Raw genomic sequence first — 14,252 nt, 5'->3', positions numbered from 1 at the left:
TTGATGGAGGATAGAGCTGTATTTATCACACATGTTGTCCAGTCCTCTAAATTGTACTCCACTCCCACATACACAACTTGCTCCAAATATATCTAAAAACTCATCTATTTTTCACAAGGCATGAAGATTTGGAAGGATGAGAGAAAGAAGGCTATGATCATAAATCTAGGCTTCTTATATTGGTTTAATATGCGTGTTACTAAATGGAGTTTCAGACCATCACTTGAATTTTATCCAAGAATCAGGGAAGTGTCATTCAATGATATTGTATTTTCCAAACAATGTCCCTTTTTTCCATTGTGCTTTGTGTTCCAGTCTATCTATGCCAATTTCATTCAGAGGTTTCTCTCAGTCCATTTGGAATTGCTCTCAACCCACCTACCATTGCTAGAATCATGGCTGTTTTTGTTTTCCTAGAGGCACTTAATCTTAGTTTGTAGGTTTTGATAGTTCATCATCTTTTTCCTTTATCTCTTATTGATTCTATTGTCAACCAGGATTCTGATGTCTATAACTACAGCTTCCTTTTCTCAATTATTTAATTCAGATTCCCTGTCCACCAAGCTTCCAACAAGATAAACCACCCTGAGTCCCCTTGGTGAGATAGGGCGGGATATAAATAAAGTTCTATTATTATTATTATTATTATTATTATCATTATTATTAGTAGTAGTAGTAGCAGTATCCATAACTATATGTTATTTATTTATTTTATTCTCAGTTATTAATTTTTCTCACTATTGCCATTTTTTTCTTCATCACAATTTTTATCAGTGAGGTATGAAAGGAAATTCTAACAAAGCATAAAGCCTGTGCTAGAGAAGGATGTGTATATCTGAGATATCTGAAGATGCCCTTAATTAGAGACAAGCTTCTGTCACAACAATGAACTTATTAAAAATGCTTGCATTTTGTGGAAGTCGGGGGGGGGGGGACGGGGACGGGCGGGGGGAGCCACCTGCTGTTATACTTTCCAGAGAACCTATTCCGGCAGCTGCAGACTCCGATGCAGCGATGCCCCAGAATGTCAGTGCAAAGGGAGGTGGAGATGCAACAATTGTAAATCCTTCAAGAGAACAAAAGCGGAGCCACGCTTTGCTGCCAGATGCAGGCCTGCCCTCTTCCCTGTGGGTTCCCCTCCACCTGCTAGCCAGCAGGGATGGCACCATCCCCAGAGCCCCGGCCTGTGGAAGCTGTAATCCCTCAGCATATGGGACCTGAAATCAGAGGGGAGATCCTGACTGTCTTGGAGGCTTCCCTGTTCGACATGCGTCTGCACTCAGCTAGCCCCAAGGTGATTCTTTTGAGAGGAAGGTCCCACAAAGGAGAAAATGCCTCTGATGGAGACGGAGCTGCCTTTCTAGCCAAGTTCAGTTGTTAGGATGCCTGGGGATGGCCAGGAGATGCTTCTGAAGGGTAAAGTATCCATCATCACAATCCAGCTCGCTTCTCCGCCCTTCATTTACCACATGCTGTCACTATGATAAATGAGAGATTGGATGGAGGCAGCTCTTCACTTACCAAGCGTGCCTTGAGCCCCTGGGAGTTGAGCGAATGCTGTGAAGCGGCAGCTGATAAAATGGACACAAATTCAATTAAGGAAATTTAATTTAGACAAAAAGCGGGTGGCGGGTTTGCCAAAGCCATATGGGGAAGCTGTGGTTTCTATATAGGAAAAAAGAGGAGGAAACACCCATAATTTATACAATGAACTCAGAGGTCTTCATAATTCTGTAGTGATCCAGGAAGTCATGAAAGTTGTCCTGATCAATTTTATATGCCGCATGGCAAAATCTGAGGTTACGTCAGTGGGTTGAGGTTGGGGGGGGGGGCATGGGGCCAGAAGATATGGCACAAAGAGATTCTAACTTAAACTGCCACACTTCATATAAACACTTAACCCAGGAAAGAAGGCGGCAGTGCTATTGCTTTCACGTGCTTCCTTAAGATTAGGAGAGTTTTTTTTTAAAAGGTTCTTAATTTGCTCGCAGGTTGCTGTTTAAAAATTAGAGTTTTATAAATGACTGTGGAGCAGTGCTAGGAATGTTCTTTGGTTGAATTTCAACTCCAAAAATACCTCTAGTGATTGGGAACCTCTGAGGCTGGCTCTACACTGTATAATTAATGCAGCCTGACACCACTTTAACGCCCATGGCTTAATGCTATGGAACCTTGGAGTTTGTATTTTGGCGAAGCAGCAGCACTCTTTGGCAGAAAAGGCTAAAGACATTGTAAAAGTGCAATTCAGATAACAATAGAATCATAGAATTGGAAGAGGCCTCGTGGGCCATCCAGTCCAACCCCCTGCCAAGAAGCAGGAAAATCACATTCAGAGAAACCCCATCAGATGGCCATCCAGCCTCTGTTTAAAAGCCTCCAATTCCCATTATTCCATAACACTGAGTCATGGCAGTTAAGCTAGTTTCGAACTGCATTAATTCTGTAGTGCAAATGAACACTCAAAGTTATAATTCCCAAAAAGAGGAGTCTCTCCACACTGCCGGCATTGTTTGGGAGCTACTTGAGAACATTTGCTAAGAATCTCAGATGGGGGAATTTAGCATCCTAGGATGCTTTCAGAATTTAGCATCCTCGGTGGAAATTTCACCCCATTTTCTGGATGGAGCCTCATGCCAGCCATCACACAATGTCATGTGACTTCTGGCAGAGATCCTGCCCCCAACCAGGGTGAAAGCATCACCCGAGGCTTCTCCCACAACACAGAAGGCTTCCCCTGTTGTGCTGGCTCCAATAAAGCCAACACATATCCTCCACAGAAGGGTGACACTTCCCTCGTGTGATGGGCAAAGCCTTGCTGAAAAGGAGTTGCATGACCGATTCATCCTGCTGCCCCTTTCTTTTCTCCCTGGCATTTGTGAGAAGGGGTTCCTTTTTGATGAAAGTTAAGGTAAAGTACTCACACTGACCCATGGATAAGTTGACCTAGTTTTGAGGCGAGGGTTGATTTTTTGGCTAGCATTTCTAGGACTTCTACATCAGCAGGCATGTAGCCGGGGGGGGGGGGGGCTTGAGGGGCTTCAGCCACCCCCCCCCAAATTCTCATGGTGGTTTGCGAAAAGGCCTTACTGATGCGTTATTTAAACTGTTATGTTTATTCATATCATGATCTGATCACCATACTCAATATATCCCATATGCATGGGGGTATTGGGGTAATGATACAAAAAGGTTTGCTAGGCTAGACCCTCTTTCACTCAGACACAGCCCCCCCCCAAACTCAGCCCCCCCAACCCCCCCCCCCCCCCGAAATTTTCAGCCCCCCCCCTCGAAACAAAATCCTGGCTACGGACCTGTACATCAGTATAACTGCTTTATCACACTAGGGCTATAAAGCAGGCAGCCTCACATTTTTGGTGTGTTCTGCCTCCTAGAGTTTTGACATTTCTGAATTTTGAGAGTAGTTTGCAAACTCTGCTTAAGGATTTTGGTTAACCTTACTATTTATTTATTTATTTATCACAAAAGGCCAGGCGAAGCATCCCATTTGGCCTTACATCACAGCAAAAGGAGAGGGGCAGCGGAACAAATCTGTCACCCCATGCACAGCTCCCTCTTGGTGACACTTTCCCCATTACACACGGGAACAACACAGGAAGCTTCCCATGTTGTGGAGAAAGTTGCTGTTTACAGATTCACCCCAATTGGGAATGGGGCCTCTGCTGGAAGACACATGATGTTGTGTGATGGTCGGTGTGGGGGGTCTATCCAGAAGATGGGGAGAAAGTGTCCTAGGACACTAAATTCCTCTTGTCTGATGAAGAGATTAATCATAGTTAGAGATTGCAGAATCATCATATCTGCCTCAAAAAAAAAAGTAAAACTCTCACAGTTTGTGAAGTTTCTTTGTGTAAAAAAAGGTTGACTTTTTCTAGGAAAATAAAAATATTGAAATCACAACATAAAATTCCCAGAGCATTAAACCTTCACGAAATTCCTGTTCTAAACAGATCTATGTGGCATAAAATTCTACAAGAGTTTACTTTCATTTTTCATTCAATTTCTATCTTGTGTTTACATTGCTCTTTTCTGAGGGCATTGGCAGGTCTGTCTTACCGGCAAGAGCTGATACAAACCTAAAACGAAACTGAACATGAAACGACTTATGTTTGCAACTATAATAGGAATTTTCAATAAAAAAAATGTGAGCCATGAATCACGCGTCTTATTATCTCTTCCATGTCTCAGCATTTTAGCTTATCAGTACAGTGACCCAGGTAATAATGGACCAAGCCCAGTCAGATTACTTGCACTTGATTGCAGTGAGACTGAACTTACATACCTGATAGTAAATTACATACCTGTAATTTACCATTACAAACCCAAACGTTTCCTTAACATGGGATTTGATTAGGTGCAGGAGTCTCGTTCTAATGTTTGCAAACATTAACCATACCTCAATCAATGAATACAATATTTATTGTGTGAGGTTACTGCAGAAATTATATTTATATGGGAGAAGGTGAGGAACTTTTGAGACTTGTTAAGTATTTTTCAACTGTCACACATGGAAGAAAGGAGTTATCTTAAGATTTTTGCAAGATGTGTCACATCTGTTTTGCAAAAGTAAGTGCCATTGCATGGCTTGCTTTAGAAAATAAATTCTACTAGCAGGCCCGTAGCCAGGATTTCGTTTCGGGGGGGGGGGGGGGGCTGAGCTTGTTTCGGGGGGGGGGGGGCTGACTCTGAGTGAAAGAGGGTCTACTCTAGCAAACCTTTTGTATTGTTACCCCAATACCCCCATGCATATCGGATATATTGAGTATAGTGATCAGATCATGATATGAATAAACATAACAGTTTAAATAATGCACCAGTAAGGCCTTTTCGAGAACCACCATGAGTGTCTCTGGCCAAACTCAAAAGCAAAAACCAGTCCTGGTTCAAAAGAGCAAACTGAAGCAATAATCTGGATTATCCGGTGAAAAGAACCGGATTATAACAAAAGCCCTCCAAAAAAACCCAAAATAGCACAGCAGGTAAACAGTTAACAAAAAAAGAGCCACAGGGAAGAAAGCATAGTCAAATGAAGTCCGAGGTCGAAGTAAGCTGAATTCAAAGTTGCGAAGTTCCAAGATCCACGTAGTCAGCGTCGTAGTCAAACTGGTCTGAAGTCAAGGATAGGAGAAGTCAGCACTCACAGGAATCTAAGCTGAGTCGAAAACACACACGAATGGAACCAGTAACCTGTAGATCCAGGACCCAATACCAACATGAAATAGGCCGTGACAAGAACCCAATGCACAATACAATACTTTGCCTTCTGCAAAGATTCCCCGTTTCAGAGCCTACTTTTATCTTACACATCATCATCAGAAGATGAGCTGACCTCCGCCCCGTCATTATCTCTTACAGCACACGTGAACTCCTGCTCCCATCCCTCCAACTTCCCCATCTTCTGTCAAGACTTAAATCCCCCCAAGATTCAGATGTATTTCCTGTTTGCCAATCCTCATTACCAGAGAAACCCATAAACGTGTCCCTAGACGTCGGCTCTGCACATACATTTTGTACCTCTTTTACCTTAGTCCAGTCCAATGTGTCATCCCCATCCTCATCACTCCCAGACCCATCACTCCCAGAGAAACCCATAAATGATTCTTCATCTGTGGGAGCAGTAAGTATATCCTGGATCCTCTTTCTTTGTCGCTCCTCATCAGACTCCTGCTCCTGAGTAGTCCTTTTTCTTCCCCTAGACCAATCCATGATGTTTTCTTCCTCCTCCTTACTTGTGGACCCATCGTCCCCAGAGAAACCCAAGAATGATTCCTCATCTGTGGGAGCATTAAGTATATCCCGGATCCTTTTTCTTTGTTGCTCCTCATCAGACTCCTGCTCCCAAGTAATCCGTTTTCCCCTTCTAGTGTCCACACTACTGGTAGCATCTTTACTCGCAGGCTCTACTACAACACATAATTTTGATTAAGCAATCCTCACAATCAGTTAATTTGAACTCTACTAGCATGACTATACTACTTTTGGTATTTCATGTCCCTGAATTTCCCTATAAATATATGCTAATGTAATATCAACCCAGGGCCTCCTAGTGGCACAGCGGGTTAAACCGCTGAGCTGCTGAACTTGCTGACCAAAAGGTTGGTGGTTCAAATCCACCAATCTAGCAGTTCAAAAAAAATACAAATGTGACTAGATCAATAGGTACTCCTTTAGCAGAAAGGTAATGACACTCCATGCAGTCATGCTGGCCACATGCCCTTGGAGGTGTCTAAGGACAATGCCAGCTCTTCGGTTTGGAAATGGAGTTGAGCACCACCCCCCGGAGTCAGACAGGACTAGACTTAATGTCAGGTGAAACCTTTACCTTTACCTTTTATAATATCAACAAATGTTGTATTTCCCTCCCACCTTCCTTTGTCCCACAAATAATTTACAGGTCAGTTTCTGCCAAAACAGTAAATTCATGTTCACTGCTTTAACTTTCTCAGAAGAGAAATGCTTAGAGTTTTCCATACCAACAAATCATCATTCTAGTGGGGCAACAACACAACTAAATTTTAGTAAGACCAAGGACTATACTCAGGAGGACATTAACAGAAAGATTTTTGCTTTCCTGCCATGTATAACTTTCTTCTGGCTCAAGAGATTAGAAAAACAAAGCTGATTTTGTAAATTATGAAAGTTTAGGCAAATGAAGTTGAAACATATGCTCATGCCATTCTGTGTATTCCCCTCTTCAGGCAACTACATCCTCTTGCCATGGGATTTCCATGACAAAATATGCCATATGCAAACTAGTGACATTAAACAACAGTACAGAATGAAAATTGTAGTAATGAACATTTTGGTTGCATTTCAGCCAATACCCTGTAAATATAACTCAAGAGTTTAGAACAGTTACTGTCACCTCTTATTTAAGTATACAGATGGCATTTGATACTTGATGCATCATAATAAGACAGTCTCGGGGTTGCAGATGGTTAGTGACAACTTTTCCACTTAAAGAACATTCAGCTTCCTCATCCACAGTATGTCTGCTCTGTCATGTGGGTGCTATGTGCAGGTAATTTGTGTAGTGCGAAAGGAATCAGAAGCCAAGAACACTAAATTAGGTTGCTGCTGTGTCTGCATCTTCAAGTTCACTATCAACTTAATGGGGACCTCATGAATCCCATAGGTCAAGGAATACTCAGAGGTGGTTTTACCAGTGTCTTCTTCTGAAATATAGCCTATGGTCCCCTTGTATTCATTGGCAGAACCAATCTTGCTTAGCTTCCAAACTTTGTCAGGATCTGGTGCCTTAAGTACTCAACGACCAAACTGTCCCATACTACTAGTGGCTATGTACATTGCTTTTTCTTAATTAGGGTTATTATGACTTTGCTCCGGGCACATTTTCTCTTTCTGACAACACACTTGAGATAAGGCCAGGATCGGAAAGAGTAATTGGGTCAAGATTATTCAATAAACTTAGTCACGAAGCATGGAAATAAAGTCCAGTAGAAACGAAGTTGAGCTCAAATCTAGTAAGCGATTTATGTTTCATCCTTATGGTTGTTGTAGATTTTTTGGGCTATATGGCCATGTTCTAGAAGCATTCTCTCCTGAGGTTTCGCTTGCATCTATTGCCAAGCATCCTCAGATGTTGCTTACCATAACCTCTGAGGATGCTTGCCATAGATGCAGGCGAAAGGTCAGGAGAGAATGCTTCTAGAACATGGCTATATAGCCCAAAAAACCTACAACAACCCATTCGTATCTTTCTCACCAAACTACAAATGCCAAGATCCCATAGCATGGAACCATGGCAGCTAAACAGCATTGATTCTACAGTGTAGATGGACCCTTAGTCACTAATTGAAATTCTATTTCCCATCAGTAAGATACACAGTACAGTCCTACCTGTATTTATTCAGACATTGTCTCCATGGAGTTCAAGGGGTTGCTCATCTTAAACATGCATAGGACTGTTATAACTAATGATGTATTAGATGGAATGAGTCCCAGGATCATAGCAAAACATTGTGCCATTAGCTTGATCTACACAATAATGGTGGAGCTGGTGCTGCTGGAACCAGGAGACTGTTGACCTGTGTACATTTTGGGAGATTCAGAAAGATTGCCTTTGAGCCTAAGGCCACTTTAGAACAGGAGCAGAGACCACAGAACCCTGAAAATCTTTTTAGATTTCAGTTATTACCCATGGTAGCAGATATAGCCAGTCATAAGTAGTGTTGGGAGCTGGAGTCCAACATTCCTGGAGGACCAGATGACTCCCACCTTTGTGTCAGACTATGATTTATCATAGTCCACTTGTCACCCATATTTGACAATTGTCATATGCTTGAGAAAACACACTTGCATTATACAGTGCTAAGAGGATTTTTGGCAACAGCTACAAAGCTACAAAGCTTCTCTACTTGTAGTAAGGGAGACTATGGACTATGTTCCCTCTCATAGTACTTGTCAATTTCTGAACCTTTGAGTGTTGCTTTTTCTTATGTGACTCATTGAAGTGACAGTCAGTGGAGTGCAAGGGGAAAGAAGAAAGAAGATTACATAAGAGAAGACAAAAACTCAAATATGGAAGGACTTTGAGAAAACAATGATCAAAACTATCCCTTTCCTGCCACAGGAGAAAGAGTGGGTTGTTGTAGGTTTTTCGGGCTGTATGGCCATGTTCTAGAAGCATGGCAGGCATCCTCAAAGGTTCTGAGGTCACAGATGCAGGCGAAACATCAGGAGAGAATGCTTCTAGAACATGGCCATACAGCCCAAAAAACCTACAACAACCCCAATGATTCCGGCCACGAAAGCCTTCGACAATACAGAGAATGAGAGTTTTTGTAACCTTAACATCCAAGTTCTATGGCATCTTCAAAGCTTAAGAATTTTTCCAGGTAAGACTTGTATAGTTGCTCTGTCACAAAGCATGACATTTTATAAGATATTACAATGCCACTGTCTTCCATTTGTATCCTTCCCATATTTTTCCACCACTACTTCTGTCTTTTTATCTTTACCACTGAAAAACGTGTGTGGGGGGGGGGGGGGGAGAGATGAATAGCTGCATTGTGTCTTTTGATTGACAACACTTGGAACCATCTGGCTGGAAACACCCTAACAAATTGTGACTAACTTGTCATGGTTCTTAGGAATTTTTCCTATAACAGACTGTGACGGTTCTTCTACATTTTCTTATATTTCAGTTATACATGATCTTGCCAGATTTTGCGTGATTTGCATATTGAGCTTTCCTTTTGAGATATGAAACCAACCTATCATGCAGAATGATTAGCGTATGTACACTCTGTTTTGGCTACATGCTGGCCTGTAACCGGGAGTGGGAGGGGAGGTTAAGGGTTCAAACCCCTCCCAAAATGTTTCAGGTTAAAAAAAAACCTGGATTACTCATGAATTGGTTAGCCAGCTGAAATCATTAATAAACCAGTTTTTTTAACCTAAAACATTTTGAACATGTAGCCAGACTACAGGCCTATTTACATGTTCAGTATTGTCCATTCAGAAGGCTTCTTGCATTGGACTGCTGGAGTGTATGGGTAGTGGTAAGAGGATTCCTGTGTAGCGCAATTGGGAGAACACTGACATTTCTTCTTTATTAGAACCATAGGGTATAGAAACCGGGCTGTGGCACAGCTAGTTAATAGTCTAAACTCGATTCGTTTTTTGGGGGTTGTTGCGTTTTGATATTTAAAAGAATTCCGAATTTTTTCTTTAAAAAAGTTCGATATTTACGAAATTTCGTAAAATTACGAAACAATACAAAACGAATACGAAACGAATACGAATCGATTCGCTAATGGCGGACGCGACCGCGCTATACGCTAAAAAACCTCCATATGGGACAGGGGGAACTTTTGAAGCTTCCCTCTCCCTCTGTTGTTGACTGTTGGTGTGATATTTATAATTTTTTTTTCACTGATTAAACAAACAACAGCTATAAAACTTGCCCCAGACATGCGGAAATAATAACGAAACGATTTCGAACCGATTTCGAAACGAATACGAAACGAATACGAAGCAATTACGAAACGAATTGAAAAATTCATTTCGTTTTTAAGATGCTCCTGAATGGTTCAATATCGCTTCGTTATCAAAAAAAATAACGAATTTTAACGAATTACGAAATTACGAAACGAAACCGCCCAGCCCTAATAAATACTGTAATTAAATAATTAATTAATTACCCTGGCTTATAGCATGGAAGCTTTCACACTACACAATCATATATATCACTATGGTTCTATTTTAAATGCCATAACAATTTACTACAGAACCTTGCTATCTGCAGTTTAATGAAGCACCAGAACCTTCTTGCTGAATAACCTTCCATAAACAACATATCCCAGAATGTCATAGGATGTTGCTATATTAGTTAAAGAGGAACCATAGAACTATATTTGTTCTGTGGAAGGGTTTAAGCTCTGACCATTGATTCATTTAGCTCAGTTCTGTCTGTACCAGGCATGGGAATCATGTGAACTACATACAATGCCACAAGTCCATTTTTGCTATCCTCCTCCTACCACCCATGGAAGATTCACACTCCTAGAGATCTCAGGGAAGGTGTTAAACTTATTCTCAAGCAAGCTCTCTACATGTTTTTAAAACCAGAAACCTTATGAATGTCACAATGTTGCCACCTCTTCCTGTGAGCCCTTTATTGGTGCTGTGGAAGGATCAGAGGGAAACACCTTGACAGTGACCAGATACCAATGCAAGGTTTTTCCCAAACATGCCAGAACACAAGTTTTGTTTCTGGGAAAGGATTTGAAGGCCTTCCTTCTTGGCATACAAAATATGTTATTTCATCAAAGGCCAAGCAAATATTTATTCATACAGAATATTACCATAACATCTCAAGTGTCTTGGAAATACTCAAGAATGCCTTCCAAACATGAGCAGATTTTGAGTACTGTTCATAGAAATTAAGTCTAGTATTCTAGATTCTACACATTGAATCATCACGAATAAAGTTACACATTTTACACATTTTACATTCATTTCAATAAGGGGCCCATCTGATGAAATAAATCTATATTAAATCATTGTGTGTCATGTTTAACAGTAAGTCCATGGGTTTTTGTGATGGCTCAGGGTAGCATGATCTAGAGAGCTACCACATACATTACGCCACACAGTGTAAAGCCCTTCTCAAAGGTGGCACTCGAGCTATGGAACTATTTTTCTGTGAATTTTTTGTTCTTTTGTGTGTTGTATGTCCAGTGTACCTAAGTTGAGTCTCACTGGCCTTGGAAGACATCAGTCATTTTTAAACAATATGTAAATACTACCCACTTCAATGTATTGTCGAAGGCTTTCATGGCCGGAATCACTGGGTTGTTGTAGGTTTTTCGGGCTATATGGCCATGTTCTAGAAGCATTCTCCCCTGATGTTTTACCTGCATCTATGACCTCACAACCTCTGAGGATGCTTGCCACAGATGCAGGTGAAACATCAGGAGAAAATACTTCTAGAACATAGCCCGAAAAATCTACAATTACCCACTTCATTTAAAGTGAATGTTGTTTTCATACTGAAAAGTTTGTAGAGAAGCACTTACCAACATTGTTCTGTTTGCCAGCAGAATTTTGCAAACAGGAAGGACGTTTTGAAGGCACAAGGTTCACATTTGTGGAGCACTGAGTAATAGAAATTTCCTGTTCAGAAGAAATTGAGTTGTAGATTAGCCTACACAAATACAGACTCATTGTGGTCTTTTGTGGTTTTTCATTAAATGTATGAGCTCAAGTTATCAACTGTAGACAATTTGTTCCTTCATTCATCTTCCTGTCGCACTCCACCGTAAATCAGGAGTTATCAATGGTGAAGTCCTATATAAGCTAAGTTGGAAGTAGGTTCTATTGCATTCAGTGTGGATTCATGTCTACTTAAAAGTATGCCTCCTGGAGTTTCATCAGGCTTATTCTCAGATAAGTTGACAAAGGATTGCAGCCTAAATTTGTTGAGTTGTAATAATACAGGCCAAGCCTCAGATATTCACGATAAATACCTTTTCCATCTCATTGGTTCTTACTTATTTAGGTGATCTCTCGTAGCTCAAGGATGATGGTCTTTCAGATGTAGTGTCTTGGCAGTGGGTCTATAGGTGGCTGTGGAGCCCTATTCTTGATCCGGTTTCCAGACAGAAGGTTGTCCCGGTCAGGGTTGGCTTAATGTGCCTTAATCTTGGCACATTTCTCCCTTTTGCCCTCTATTTGTGCCTCTTCGAATTCTGCAGCACTTGCTGGTCACAGCTGACCTCCAGTTAGAGTGCTCAAGGGCCAGAGCTTCCCAGTTCTCGGCGTCTATGCCACAGTTTTTGAGGTTGGCTTTAAGCCCATTGGTTCTCAATCTATCTTTGTTCCTTCAGTTCCAACAAAACATTTTAACAGCCAGACTGAAAACCCATTCTTCAACTATTAATAGCTCCCTTGGGTAGATGTTCAGTGCATTGAACTTTTGCTTTGACTATGCTCCACAATAGGGTAAGGAAACTTTGATCCTCTCCAGATGATTTGGACCACAAAAGCCATGGTGCCTAAGACTTTTGGGAGTTGAAATCCAAATGTTTGGAGAGTCAATAGTTCCACAGCTTTCGTATCTATCCCCTCTCCATGCTTTCAACAGATAAGAAATAATGCAGATCTTCATCCTCCACTTTTACAAGATCCCTGTCATGTTCAATTACAAGTATAAGGTAGGTTAATAGGGTTTAATTAATTTGTTATCATACATGGCCACCCACAAATGCATTATAACCTGCCAAGAGATACTAAAGCCTCTAGCTAATCCTGCAGTAAAGAATGAACACGAAGAACCAGACCATAAAAGATAAGAAACTGTGTTGTTGCATAACCTTATCCCTGGAGAAGTTAATGTCTACAGGCTATAGTTCTGCAACAGGAAAGTGAAACTGCAATGAAGAGCAACTCAAGCTATTCTCTTTGGACATGATTTCCTTTTGGCCAGTGCTGGCAGTCCTTAATCCTACTGGCACTCATTTTCTTCTAAGATGTATGCATTGGTTCATGTCATTTTACAATAAATCACTTCCTCATTTCCTTTGTTTACTGTAGGTGGATTCGGTGATTTCCACATAGAAGTAATGCAGAGTTTACCACCACGAGATGAATGTGTATTAAGGTTTCAGTAAAGAGGGTTATTGTAGTCCAGTTGTCAGGAAATCAGACCTGGGCTTCATCGGGGACATTTTCACTTTTCAATGCGCTAGCTTGCATTATCAGCCCCACTAGCAGCTTCCTTCCCCTAACAAACAGGAGCTACAGAAGAATGGGAGAGGTCAGAGGAATTAAGAGCTGAGATTGGAAATGTTTGTTTTTTGGTCTGTAGTCCCAGAATCCCCCAACCAGCATATGCTATTTTTTTAAATTCTTTTTTATTTTATTGTAACATAAATTTCATATTACATAATATATTCTTCACAATTTTAATATATGTATCTAGTATTACAAAATACTCTCAGTTAACCAGCACCCATGGAATTTGGTAGATGCCAGATTAATATAGTTTCCGATTGCTTGAGAGTTATTACTATTAGTAAATAATATTACTAATATTATACTTCATACTATACCATCCCATAAACTCTGCATTTTAATGTTGATAGTAATGTTGAAATATAGTAATTAAAAGCAAATAAAGCCAAATAAATACAAACTTCAAACCTCATCACATAGAGGGCCAGAAGCCTGGGCACAGCAGGAAAATCGTGGGGCACCTCACAGCTTCATCACCTTACCATTGTGGGTCATAGCTGCCATCCCACAACGTTTCCGCGCTGTCCCTGGCTTCCTTTTGCACTGTCCCTGACTTCTTCAATAAGGAGATGGGTAGTCACCCAACTCCTCAGGGCTCCCTCTTAGCACGCTTCCAGGATGGAGCCCAACAGAGTCCCGCCAAAAGTAGCCCTGCATCATTTGATGGGCTCCAGCTAATTATTATATGCCCGTTCCTTCTCAACCCCTAGGGGGACTCAGAACGGCTTACATTTGACAGCAATTCAATGCCACTACATATAACAAAACAATATAATAAATAGAACATACATTACAAGCAATAAAACAGTAAAAACAATTAAAACAGTAAAAACACAGTATTAACAGCCATATCATCATTCCAGTTGAATTCCAAATCCAAAGTGCTATTATGTACAAAAGGCTGGTCCCAGAACCACGACTTCAATTTCTTGCAAAAAGACAGGAGGGATGAAGCCGATCTTACCTCTGTGCAG

The sequence above is a fragment of the Anolis sagrei genome, chromosome 1, assembly GCF_037176765.1.
Source record: "Anolis sagrei isolate rAnoSag1 chromosome 1, rAnoSag1.mat, whole genome shotgun sequence".
In the NCBI taxonomy this organism is placed as follows: Eukaryota; Metazoa; Chordata; class Lepidosauria; order Squamata; family Dactyloidae; genus Anolis; species Anolis sagrei.
Note: the sequence above shows the minus strand (reverse complement) of the source record.